General features: G+C 35.6%; 1 protein-coding gene across 3 annotated transcripts in view; it reads right to left on the reverse strand.

Moving 5' to 3' along the window:
* Positions 1-14,402, reverse strand: part of Snap25 (Synaptosomal-associated protein 25kDa) — a 762,009-nt gene that overhangs the window by 434,168 nt on the left and 313,439 nt on the right. The gene's annotated exons all lie outside the window — the stretch shown is intronic.

Here is a 14,402-nt window from a genome sequence, read left to right on the forward strand (position 1 = left end):
AGTTTCGCAACAACAATAATGGGGGTCAACCAACCAGCAGGATCAAATAATTTAGCAACAATAGACAAAATTTTCCGTTTTGTAACAGAACAAGTTGGTAACTCTATGTGTGTTACCTTGTAGAAGAAGTAGTCCGAAATTGCATTCCATTGAATGCCCAAAGTTTTGGTTTCGCTTATATCTTCGATTTTTAAGAAATCTTCGCTAAGAATATCTGCTGGTGGAATATTTTGTAGAATTTGGGGGTGATTTGAAGTAATTTTCTTTAAAGGAAACCATGCGGAACTTAATAAATCAATTACCTCATTCAGGTATGACCTCGCCTCTGTTAGGGAATGTGCTCCCGATAGAATATCATCAACGTATATTTGATTTTTCAGGATGGATGATGCGGTTGGGTGGGAATGTTTACTGTCTTCGCTTAATTGAAGCAATGTTCTAATTGCCAGGTATGGTGCGCAATTCACCCCAAATGTGACAGTCTTTAAACAAAAGTCTTGAACTTTCTCTACTGAAGAGGTTCGGAACAAAATTCTTTGATACTGTTGGTCATTCTCATGGATGAATATCTGGCGGTACATTTTCTGTATGTCCCCATTGAAAACATATTTAAATAATCTCCACCGTAGGATTACATTCATCAGCTCGTTTTGTAGTGTAGGACCAGTATGGAGAATGTCATTTAAGGAGAATCCACTAGTAGTTCTTTTAGAGGCATTAAAAACGACTCTCACTTTAGTAGAAGTTCTTTCAGGTTTCACAACAGCATGATGTGGTAAGTAAAAGGACAGAAATTTTGAGTTCTGGACGATTTCTAAGTTTGTAGTCGGTCTCATATGTCCCAAGGTAATATATTCGGAAAGGACCTGATTGTATTCCAATGCCAGGCTTGGATTCTTTTCTAAAGTCCTTTCCATTCTCAGGAACTGACCCATGGCGGCATGTCTGGACGCACCAAGGTATGTATGCGATGGCAAATTTTGTTTAAAAGGCAGTCTGACAACATATCTACCATCTGACCTGCGATAAACAGTTTCTTTGTAAAACGTTTCGCACCAAATATCAGTTGCAGATTCAGATGGTTCATTTGAAATGTTCTCAATTTCCCAGAACTTTCGTAATTCTTCATTTATAGGATGCCCAGTTGCCGTCAAGGAAGCAAATGAATCAACATTGCGTGAGGTGGGTTTTCCACTAATTATCCACCCAAATTCGGTGTCTTGAGCTAATAAGTTTCCGAAAACATTCTTTTCAAGCCCTGGTTTTATAATATTTGGCAAAATGTCACTGCCAATCAGCATATCAATTGGAGCCGGCTTGAAAATACTTGGATCGGCTAATTCTAGGGTTGTTAATTTCGAAAAACCGTCTATGGCAGTAGGAGATGATGGCATTAACTGATTCAAACTGGAAACAACAATGGCAGATGCGGTTATTTTAAATTCTGAACATCTTGACTTCAGGGTAAGGTCACAAACTTTAGAAGAATTTTCTAGGAGTGTACCACCAAGACCGGAAATCATCGTAAATGATTTCTTGGTTGGTATTTTAAAACGTGTCACAACGCGACTTGACACAAAAGATTCCTGTGATCCTTGATCAATGAATGCACGAATCGGGAATAGTAGACCTTGGTGTTGGAGATCGATCATTGCCGTAGGCAGAACAGTTTTTTCTCCAGATTGAGAAAAATTAGATTGAACATTTCTCGTATCATAAGCGACAGCTGACGTTGTCGGCTGTTCATCGTAGTACGTCTCAACATGATATGATGCGGATGCAGACTTAGGTGCCTGCCAGTTTGGTTTGGGTCGTGAACCCGCGGTGTTTGAAGCGGAGGAACCCTCGTTAGGGTGTAACAAAGTATGATGTGATTGTCTACATGTTTGACAAACATGTTGACTTTTACACTTGTTGGAGATGTGACCATAAGATAAGCAATTTTCACAAATTTTGATGTTGGAAACAAATTTTCTTTTTTCGGAATGTGGCCAAGATTTAAAAGCGGAACATGACCTTAAATGATGAGCTTGTCGGCATACCTTACATGCCTTGTGTGGAGACTCAGAGAAAGCATTGTAATTATTAGTCTTCTGGGACGTGTTTGTATGTGAGGTTGGTTTCCTCATATCAATTATTGATTCGATCATGTGTAACCGTTTTGTGATGAACTCATCCAACTGATCCCAAGATGGCATGTCTTTATGATTGGACAATGAATTTTCCCAGGCAGTTAACGTTTCTTCTGGCAACTTTGAGGAAACCCAATAAACCAGAATCGGATCCCAAGAAATCACTGATACATTGTTTGCAGGACTGAGAGACAGTTATTAATGGTATATTGAAGATTTCGCAATGTTTTCCCACGTTCATTTGATACGTGATCTATTTCGAAAATTTTTCTTTGTTGATGGTTAATGAGAATACGTTTGTTCTCATATCGTTGACGCAATGCTTCCCATGCTAACTGGAAGTTATCGTCTGTTAAGGGAAATCTTTTTACAATACAACAATTTTTTTTGCTTCGCCCCTCGTCTTGGCTCGCAAATGAAACAGCTTTTGTGCCGGTGACAATTGTTCATGCTTCGAATAAATGGCTATAAACATATCTCGGAAGCTTGGCCATTGATCATAACCCCCGTGAAACACTTCCGTGCCACATGGCGGTAGCTCTAGCGAATAACTTGGTTCATTTTTTGCAACCTTTTCCACCTTAGTATTTGATACTGAGTTTATAAGTTTTTGTTGTTCGATCTGAACTAAATCAAGAATTGAAGATTTACATTCTTTATATGATCGGCAACATTCAGTGAATTTAGCATGTATTTCTCCTCTAGCGTCTTTGGAGACCTCGGGATCGGCAGAGGTCATCTCATTCTCATTAACCTGCACAAGTTGACGCCAACGTCTCTCCAAATCATCAAGCTCAACTTGTAGGCTAGTGGCAGTATGATCTTGGATAGGTATTTGGGCAAAATCAGCACAAAACGTTACCACCTGGTCTGAGAAGAAGATAAACTTCTGAGGAGCGAGGGATTCTTTAGTGGACATAATGATGTTCGAAACAATTGAGGTCTGATACAAAAGTTTCTCAAAATTATTTTTGTTCAATCAATTGCAGAATTTTTATCAATAATATGGAAATATTCACTAAGGAATATTTATATTTGAGTACTCTACAATTTTAAAAAGACTTGAACCAGGAAATTTGTAACTAAAACCTCGTAATCGTCAACTAATATTTGCCCTGATGACGGTCAAAACAAATACTGTGAAAATTTGGCGAAGTTGAAACTCAATGAGAAACAGAATCGAAAGATTGAAACGAAGAAAATGAACTCTTATTAACGAATGCGGTTTTTTTTTCCAATTAGTAAAGATGACCACAAAAAAAACTAATTTTCGTGACGTTGATTCGCTGATAATAATGAATATTATTTTTCAACTTCAAAAGATCTCATCCGTCAGTCTCTTCCAAAACGCTCAGCTTAGTAGACGAAATAATGCTTATGTATTGAAAAAGGTAGTGACTCTTGTGAGCTTTGTGTTTAACTACGACACAATTCCAGGAAAAACTGCCCCTTATTGCACTCTTTTGCAATCAGCTGAATGTAGAAGAACAGAACTTTAATTATTGGATGTATAAATGTCAACGCTCCCTCATATGTGCTGAATGTATGTAACAACGAAAGGCACCTTATCACTTGCTGAGTGCTTTAACTCACGTAGAAAAGAAATATGTATCTTTTTTATGCCTTGTGTAAACTCCAGTTTAACCTTCGTTTGAACTGATGACTGAAACGTTTGCTAAGAAAACAGTATTTTGAGAGGACTGTGCTAAGCAATATATAGTCAAATGAAACTTCGATTACGAACTGAGAGCATTTGCGGCAGTGTAATTCCTATTCAGCTTGTTCTATCCTCAGAGAGATTTCGTAAACAAAGAGCCAAGAAATGTTCTTGACGACACCTTCCTCTTAAACTTCTTCCATCTACTCGTTCAATATTGTTTACTACAACCTTTTTTAATACTTGTACTTTGTATCCCTTGTGTGTACCCAAATATTAGGTCTGTCTGCTTACTCTCTCAGCAAGAGTTGTCCCACAAGAACTTTCTTTGAGAGTAGACAGTTTTTTTTGTTATCTTTTGCATGAAAACTGTAAAAAATTCGCAGACAACTTCCCAGCCAAAACCGGTAAGCACTCAGCTGGCTTGGCAAAAAAAAAAACGAACAATGTCCGTCACTAAAGGAACCAAAATGTTAGATTTTATCAAACGTAAGAAAGAAAATTACCCAAAAAGGAATTTTACCACTTTGCAACTTTGTTCTCTCAAAAAGATACAATCAGACTTGCTATTTCCACAATGAAATTGTTTTTAATTCTCGCAGATGATTGATTTTTTTCCCAGTGAGAAGAAGGAGTATTATATGCTTGCTAGAAGAAATTTATCCAGCAAGAATTTGCAAAATCTCAGTAAAGGAACTGTCAAAATGTCTCTCTCGAATCTTTGTGCTAATGGACGACTTCCAGCAACAATTGTTACGAATTTTAGGCTAAACAGACAAACCTATTATTACCGTTCATTAACAAGCAGACTTCCCAGCTAGCAAATGTAAAAATATAAACAAGCTGGTTGTGACATTTTTCGTTCGAGCGTTTGTTTGTTAACTCAGCTGATGATGATAAAGGTGTTGTTATCTCTGACACTATTCACTGAGAAGCTGTTAGTGAAAAGGCAAATAGACACAATTGATGTTTAAATTCAGTCTATGTAATTATTTCCATACACAAGAATAGTAGGTATTTGCCTGCTGTGTAACATATCAAAAATTTCCTACCAGTGTAGATTCGTATATTAAATCTTCTGTACGTTCGAATTACTTTTGTTATTGACGATCTTGTAAAATAGACTTACTTGTTTTCGTCACTGTTGTTGCTTTTCAACTTTACTCGGTTCTACTCTCTTCCTGTCAAACTATTTCTTCCCTTTGTTTTTATACCTCTGTTCTTGTTCCTTTAAATCGATGTTTTGTTTGGCTTTCAATTTATGGGCATGTCTTTTTCAATGCGGTAGCACGTTAGCCACAAACCAATGGAATAACTGCAGTTAAAAAATATTCATGCCCTTTTGAATCGTATTAGTTGTGATATGTTTGGTTTCTGATCACGTTTTGTTTTAGCATTCCCCGTTGTAGGCAGACGTCTTTCAAAAGCTATAATTCTGTTTTAGGAACTCCACACTTGTTGCCTCGAGACTTCTTTGGTTTACAAATCAGTATCATAGAAATGGCTTTTGCTTGTTTATTTTCGGTTCTTCGTATTGCTTATTTCAAATTTCCTTCTACTCTGACACCACCTTATGTCACACGTGTCACAAACTCTGAATGTAACAAAGAAAAGAACAGACAATTTATTTCACGTATTATTCTACGAACACTAATGATGAAACCCACTTTTTTTGGAATGTTTCCAATTCACGTTTTTATGATCTGGCTATTAGAAAATAGTAGTTATTTTCTTAAGTTTATTCTTTGTAAAAGAATCGTTTTGTTTTTCCGAAATTTTAGTTTCAGTAGTTAGTAATTATTTTTTGTTGTTGTTGACACTTTGGTGGTTTTAAATAAATGCTGATTGCATTCCACTTCAATACTCATTTGTCTGTGGTAAACTGAGAACACTCTCGCCCTGTTGTTTGACGTTTAGTGGTGACTATTTTTCTTTGGTGGTGGGTATGCTGTGGTTAGGTAGGAGTAAAGAATTACTGATCCGTGTGCATCTGACATACACATATTCATAATTTTGCAAGAGCGGGTGCCACTTCAAGAGTAGTTTGATGGAAGAGTTAATGCTCTATGATTTGTTTGATTTTGAATGAGGGTAATATAATTCTCTTGACTCTGTTATACGCACACATGCATGTACATATTTGCAAAGAGTGCGCTCTTCCCGTATTAGGTAAGATCGAAGTTGTTGTTTTTAAAGAGTTGACACTGTATTATTTTTTTGATTGCATGAAACTTAATAACACTACATGTTATTAGTTCCCTTTACTGCGTTACACCGACCAACACTCTTGTTCTCTTACTGTTTGCCAAGAGCTCGGTTTGAAGAGTATTATTATCGTCTATTATTTGTTAATGTCGGTATTTTTGGAGCGTACAACTTTGTAAAAGAATGGATGCTTCTTGAAACAATGTTTTTTTTTTCACTTTGCTAGCGGGTAAACGAAAAGCGTCTGATATGGAGAAATGTGTGGTAAAGAAATGTATGTACAAGAAGCAGAGTATAAAAACCAACGTTGTTGTTAGTATATTGACAAGAGTCAGAGTATCAAACAGCAAAAAAACACTTTTGTAGCTTGATGACCGGTACAAGTTAACAACACAAGGCAGGTACATCGACGTTTTTGTAATTGCAAATAGACTTCAAGTACGTATGAACAACGGAGTATGAAAACCTGTACTATGTCCCTTCAATAAATTGCAAATTGATTTATGACATGGAATGAGACCGTCCTGCCCCAATATCTCGTAGGTGAAAAGTTTGATAATAAGATAAATATGTAAGAATGCGTCTCATATAATGGATGATGACTATCTCTGTTGCGTAATTTTTGTTAGGAACCAGTGGACAACGCAATGTATTGTGTTCACTCTATTTCTCTTCTATTTTTTTTTTGTATTTTTTGTGTATTTTTTTTGCGGATGCTTTTCAGCTTTGTTTGGCGGGTAGACTACGTCTACTGACGTCACCTTCGAATAAAGAGGACGTTGTACGGACTTGGACGTAAGTTTTCGTGGTATTTATTGGTAACAAGCGGTTGAATTCAGTTTCTGAATTCGAAACACAATTGCAAACAGAAAAGACCCTATGTGCTCACAATTTATTAATACCTTACATACCTTTTTTCCATTATATTTTTTAAGTTAGGTATCCCAGGAATTCTTCTTCTAAAGCGTTGGACGTAATCAAAAAAAAAACTTCCTTCGGTCGCTTAACGGCTCGTATGGACCATGTACATTCGTGGACGTTGGTCTAGAGTGGAGTGGAGTGGACTGTATAGTTTCTTCTGATAGCGGTGGCAACTCCCACGGATGTAATTATAACCAATAAAAACAGACTTATATGCTGTTTATATTAGAGCTTTTTGCAGGGTTAACCTTCTTTATGAAGATTTATTTGAAATATAAGTAATGGAATTGACATTTAAAACCCAGTCGGTTTGTTAAATCCGGTTATATATAAACGGGGTATTAGCAGGTTAAGGTTAAATTTGTGCGGTTGAGCAAAATAAGGCTTTAGTTTTGTGTTCTTAATGCAACGACTGTTTTAATCCAAGTGAACAAGATATCATACATTATGTTTTGTGGTTGAAGATATTTTGTTTAAATGGTATTATATGAAACAAATGGAATTAGATACAAATGCATTTAAAAGAATGAGTGTCAGATAAAAATTCATATTGTTAAACTAATTTGTTAAACAGGGTTTAACAATGCGAGTGTGTTTTGAGAATTTTTCAGGAATTGTCGCTTATATTATTTTTGTCATATGAAAAATGTGATGTCGCCTGACATGGTAATCGAACCACGGACATTCAGATTGCAAAGCGAACATGCTTTCCATTGCACCACCGTCGCATATAACTATCTGTATACAAATGTCTTATTTGTTCAAATTACTACAATTCTAAAAATAAATGTAAGCTATCTCATTTGTATCCAAATGAACGACGGAAATTAGATAGACATCATAATGATACAGAATTGTTAGTCTTATTTGCCTATCGTATTTTTTCCAAATGGTGACTGGATACGATGCAAATGGGATAACAATGTAATTGTTATTGTATATTAGACAAATGTCGCATTTTTACAGAAAATTGGACTCCAAAAAGTTCCTCATTTATAAAATAAGATAAAACTAACTTCATATTGCCTGTAGGGTATGTGTATCAACGCAGAAGGGACCACTAATAGGCCGTGCAGTGTATATTTACACTGCTAATGCCAGCGAAAAAGAAATCAATGCAAATTAAGAATATTTGCAACAACAATATGAAGCAGGTTAACGACAATTTGGAAGAAAATAAACGAAAAATAATGTGAAATATTCAGAAGAACATATTTATTATTTTTGTTTTGATACTTCTATTCCCGTATGTATGCACGACTGTCCACGATTTGGACTTTGACCAATCACAAAAAAGGGAATCTATGACGTTCTAAAACGAGACGTCCACAAACGAACGAACACTTGTTTTTCTTGTTATTTATTGCTCACTGTGCACTATACGTACCGATTAAATTGAAAGCTGCAATTAAGTTGTGGACTGTATAATAGGATGATTGCCTCCAAATCCAATCTGGCTCGAATTGACCAAATGTTTAGTTCGCACAATAGGGACTTGGGGGAAACACGTGTATCAAAGATTGCAGAAAGACAACTAGTGCCGATGTTTTAAACATCCGGCTCGAAGGACCAAATGTTTAGTCCGCACTATAGGGACTTGGGGGAACAAGTGTATCAAAGACTCCCCAATGGAGCCAGCACCGACGTAGCCAGGGGGGCCCGGCCCCCCCCCCCCCTTAATGATTTTCGATCCCGTAGGATATTAGCTTACGCTACACATTTTTTTAATTTTTGAATAAAATTTTAAAATGTTTTAAATTGTTCAAGAAATATGTAAAGTAGTTGGAAGTATTACCGAGAATTATTCAACTACATTGGTATACTTATTGTCCATCATATTTAAAAGTATACAAATAATGAGCAAGTTTTAATGTGTTGTTTAAACGTTTAATCGGAATTTTAGGCTGACTGTAAGTGTTACTGAGTTCAGAACGAAACGTTTATTTGTATTTATTGAAGGTTTGTAACATATTACGTCCAATACTTTGGCTTATAAACAACATGCAGAAAAAACATTTTTGTGATATTTTGTTTTTGAAATTTTTTATAAGAGCAATTCAACAATAATAGATAAAAGCGTTGCTTAATCTTTGTGGATTTAAGTGTTTGTATATTTCCTCTAACACGTTTTTATAATGAACTGTTTTGAAATTCATAACATGTACAAATTCTTTATTATGTTTGAAATTTGCAATAAAAAAACTACATCAACCATTTTTTGTGATATACATCATTTCTGTTCCACCGCAGTGTCGAAAATGCCTATTGGACAAAAGGATTTTTCTGTCGAATTTTTATGTTTTGTTCGACCATTCGAATGTTAATAAAATCAAGATTATTGAGCTTGAGGTCAATGTTTATATTTTACTAGCTGAACCCGAAGCGCGCTACCCCTAATGAGGTAAAATATAGTTTGACAAATTTTTTTGTAAGCCAATTTTCGTCACTCATTCCAACTTTCATTAAAATCGGGTATCGGACGAAAATATATATGGGAGTCATATCCAAATCTGAACCGATTTCAATATAATTTAGGAAATTTATTTCTAGACCCAATTCCGCCACACACTCCTAATTTCATTGAAATTGGACATACATAGCGTGTTTAATGCATAAAATACATGAAATCGGCCGAAAATATAAATAGGCGCTATATCCAAATCTGAACCGATTTCAATATAATTTGGCAAATGTATTTCTAGACCAAATTCCTGCACACATCCAAAATTTCGAGACATTATCTGTTACCATTCTATAGATGTTTGCATAAAAAATCTAAATTTTTTGGAGGTACCTCCGATTCTGATGATATACCTCCGGATTTACGCGGAATTTCAGAAATTTGTATAGCCTATGTTACTTTCAGGCCATGTAGTGATATACTCTAAAAATTTCAGGAAGATCAGAGTAAAGGACTTTGTGACGAAAAACGAAATCTACAAACTGATCGGACACAGGTTCTTCTTCGTCAAAATCTCAACAAGTACCACTCGACTTTGCGGACAAGAATATACCCTGTGCCTGTGTGAATTGAAACTTTCATCTATAGACAGATCGAATAGCGGCTACACAGCCAAAATCCTTAAACCCAAAAACTATGTATTAGGAGATTTTCAGAAATTTGTAGCCATTTTCGGACGTATAAACTTGTAAACAAAATATGGATTTGTATCATTGATCACAAGTGTTGCGGAGGAGGTATGGAGAAATGGACCGCACCGATATAGTTCATTTTGGGAGTAGATCTTATTTTGGCAGTCATTCATATTAAAAGATATTGCGCCCACCAGTCATTTCAGTTCGCAACAGTATAATTTTCACCTTTTGACCCTAATAAGGTAAAATATAGTTTGACAAATTTTTTTGTTTGCCAATTTTCGTCACTCATTCCAACTTTCATTAAAATCGGGTATATAAAGCGTGTTTGGTCCATCAAATACATGAAATCGGACGAAAATATATATGGGAGTCATATCCAAATCTGAACCGATTTCAATATAATTTAGGAAATTTATTTCTAGACCCAATTCCGCCACACACTCCAAATTTCATTGAAATTGGACATACATAGCGTGTTTAATGCATAAAATACATGAAATCGGCCGAAAATATATATGGGCGCTATATCCAAATCTGAACCGATTTCAATATAATTTGGCAAATGTATTTCTAAACCAAATTCCTGCACACATCCAAAATTTGGAGACATTATCTGTTACCATTCTATAGATGTTTGCATAAAAAATCTAAATTTTTTGGAGGTACCTCCGATTCTGATGATATATCTCCGGATTAACGCGGAATTTCAGAAATTTGTATAGCCTATGTTACTTTCTTCTTCGTCAAAATCTCAACAAGTACCACTCGACTTTGCGGACAAGAATATACCCTGTGCCTGTGTGAATTGAAACTTTCATCTATAGACAGATCGAATAGCGGCTACACAGCCAAAATCCTTAAACCCAAAAACTATGTATTAGGAGATTTTCAGAAATTTGTAGCCATTTTCGGACGTATAAACTTGTAAACAAAATATGGATTTGTATCATTGATCACAAGTGTTGCGGAGGAGGTATGGAGAAATGGACCGGACCGATATAGTTCATTTTGGGAGTAGATCTTATTTTGGCAGTCATTCATATTAAAAGATATTGCGCCCACCAGTTATTTCAGTTCGCAACAGCATAATTTTCACCTTTTGACCCTAATGTCAGGAAATATGGACTTGCCCACGAAAAACATAATACCGCTCTAAACACAAGGAATACCTTCAGTAAAAATTTCTAAAGATCCTCAAATACACCTTACACTGCACTTAAACAACTATTTTGAAGGTTTGTGAGGGAGGTACCCCATTTTCGAGCAAAAACTAAGTTTGGAAAAAATATTACTAAATCCAAAGTATGGACCAAATCTGTTGCTCCGTTCAAGAAAACTCGCGCATACCACTTTATCTAAAATTCTTGAAATTTTTAGGAAAATACCAGAAGAAGTAGACCGAAAAGCACCATCTTCTAAATTTGTATATATAAGGCTCGTTGAAATATTGCGATAAACAAAGTTTAGACCAACGCAGTATCCGGTTCGAAAGTTGTCGTGCGCATTAGCCACAACACATGATTGCCTTAGGTGTTCTTTACAGCTTTCGGGCCATTTTCTCTGGAAGTATAGACTTGCCTCTAAAAAACTTGTACTGTAGTAATAGGGGCGGCGCGAGAACACTTGTTGCAAAAAAGCAAAGCGTTTCCAGAGAGTTCTTTTTATTTATTAATTTATTTATTTCATATTTTTACTTATAACTAAATTATTAGCATAAAGGAAGTGAAGCCATGGTCATTGATGTCTTAAGCTTACACAGCTTATCCAGGGAGGTCTTAAACTGCACTTCGCTGAAAATTTTTGAAATGCTCTGCGGAAGTTTGCCGAAAGAGTAGATCGATTTGGTCCATCTTCGAAGTTGATCAAAATATCACGAAGGCCAAATTTTGGACAGAATCGGTTGATGTGTTTGAGAATTATCGTGCTCTCCAGGCAGCTACCCAGACGAACGGATATAGCTAAGTCGACTCCAAGTTTTCTGAAACAGATTTCTTCCAAACACACTTTGGCCCTTAAGCCATTATTTCAATGAGGCACATTTTGGCTAAAGGCTGAGAGTATAAAAAATTTAGATTGGGAAAAATTGTGTTTATGCATTTTTGCTAAAAGAATGTATACAGCTATAGAACTTGGATTGGGCGACATAATTCCATTTTAAAAGAATTGAAGACTGGATTCCAGAGTTTCCCTTGTTCCTGATCAATTTATGAGAAGATCCAGGATAGGAAACCAGAATTTCTACCAGTGAAGCCCGACGATTGGACGCCAAAATTAGTCTATTGACAGATTCACGATTTGGCGACAGAATTTGTCATTTACATAACCGCGATTAGGTGCTAGAATTTCTTGATGGATAAACTAACTATTGCTCAGCATAGGTTCTCGGCATTCAGAAATTCTTTGTGATAAGTAGACATCGGATTTTTACATATCTTTGAAAATTATAATGTAAGATATTTGAAAATTAAATATTATGATATTTCTAAGGTTTTCCGATTATATTCGCTTTCTTTTGGTCTTACCGAAGGGATATCACTGAATTTCATAACATTCACTGTAGTTGTGAATTATTTGATAAATGATACGCCCAAAAATATATGGGATAATTAATATATTCATTGTTTTGACCATATATTAACTGTGACATATTGTCAAAAAATTCTAAAAACAAGATAAAATTGGCCAAGAAGCTTTACGCCATTTGAATTAAAAAATAGTAATGTAAATTATTTCATCAGTAAAATAAGTCTAAAATAAGGTTTACATCTTTGCTAAATAAGACATTTTCGCTAACATGAACTTTCAAAATTTTGGTGGTGGGCCCCCCGAAATGAATTCCTGGCTACGTCCCTGGGAGCCAGTACGCCCAATGCATACGAGTAGCCGTCAATAACAATGAAAATAGAATAAAAAATAAAACACCATAGTTTTTTTTTGGAAAAAGGTTGGCTCAATTGCCGGTGTTTATTGAATGGTAAACAATATTACCTTTCTTCAACGATATGTAGCAATGCTTACAATAAAGCGCGGGTGTTGTTTGCAAGTCAAGCGGTCGATCGATTTTTTTGTTTATTATTATGTTGTTTATCATGTTGACATCTGCATAGATGCTTCAAGAGGGCGGTTGTCAAGTGAATATTCGTTGAAATCTCTCATACTATTACAGGGGTGTAATAAATGGGAATGAGGAGATTTCAACGAATATGTCTATGCAATTCATAGGACCAATTTAAATGAAATAATCAATTCTAACTTAAACACATATGTTCTAGGAAGTGTGACAAGTCTCACGAGCCTGGCCAATGCGAATATGTCCAGAAAGATGATACTAAACCATATTGTGTAAACTGCAAGGAATTCGGTCATCCTTCAAGTTTCCGAAAATGTCCCGCTTATATCAAGTATATGCAACTAAAAGAAAAAGTACAAGTTAATGAAAATCTAAGGAAGATACAAGCCTCCCTTGGGGTTTTAAGGCCTTAAATAGCGCTATCTTATTGCAGTCAGGAAAATCATTTGCCAATTGTTTTAACGAATCACCTTCTAGTTCGAAAAACGTTGTTTCCCCAATAGTTCAAGAGTTTTTAAACATTGCTAAGATTTTATGTGAGCTGTCATTGGAGCGAAAAATTGAAAATTTTATGAAGAATTATAAACGGATGCAATTAGGTGAAGCTAAGGAACATCGTTTGGCTTTATTAAATGAAGTAAAACTATCTTATGATGGGTAAACAACTGAATTTAATAACACTTAATGTTAGGTCACTATTTTTTAACGTCCAACAATATAGATTTCGCTTGTATACAAGTAACCCATTTGAGAGAAAATAACCGTTTTCGGTTAGGAGATTATCGATTTTTGAAGGAGAGAAGTAGTGCCGGAGTTAAATTTGCTGTTAAAAACAATGTAGATTTTTCAAGGGTTGTGATTTCAGATATTGATTTTCCGAATATTTTAATGTCCATTAGTATGTCGGTAAATGGTTAGATGAAGAGGATTTTGACTGGTTCAAGTTATTTTCCCCTTAATACTGGAGAGCCATCGATTTACAGCGGCCTCACAAAGATTAAAGCGTTTGGGCGTAATTACGATGGCATAATTATAGGCGGGGACCTTAATTCATGAAATGTAGTTTGGGGCGATTCCTTCACAAATATTAACGGAAAAGGTCTGGCGAAATGGGTAGATGATTCCTCTATGATTAGATTATGTGACTCTGTCCCCCTGTTCCCGAATGGAGGGTCTTTTCTTTACCATTTTTTGATCAGTCCCAGTTTAGTTAGTGCTCTAAATCAAAATTGCCATGTTAGTAGTTTACCTTCATTCTCTACCATTTTGCATTAAAATTAGAAATTTTTTAGTAACATTGAGTTAAGCATGAGACCTC

The sequence above is a fragment of the Musca autumnalis genome, unplaced genomic scaffold, assembly GCF_047663935.1.
Source record: "Musca autumnalis isolate F117 unplaced genomic scaffold, ASM4766393v1 scaffold_1, whole genome shotgun sequence".
NCBI lineage: Eukaryota > Metazoa > Arthropoda > Insecta > Diptera > Muscidae > Musca > Musca autumnalis.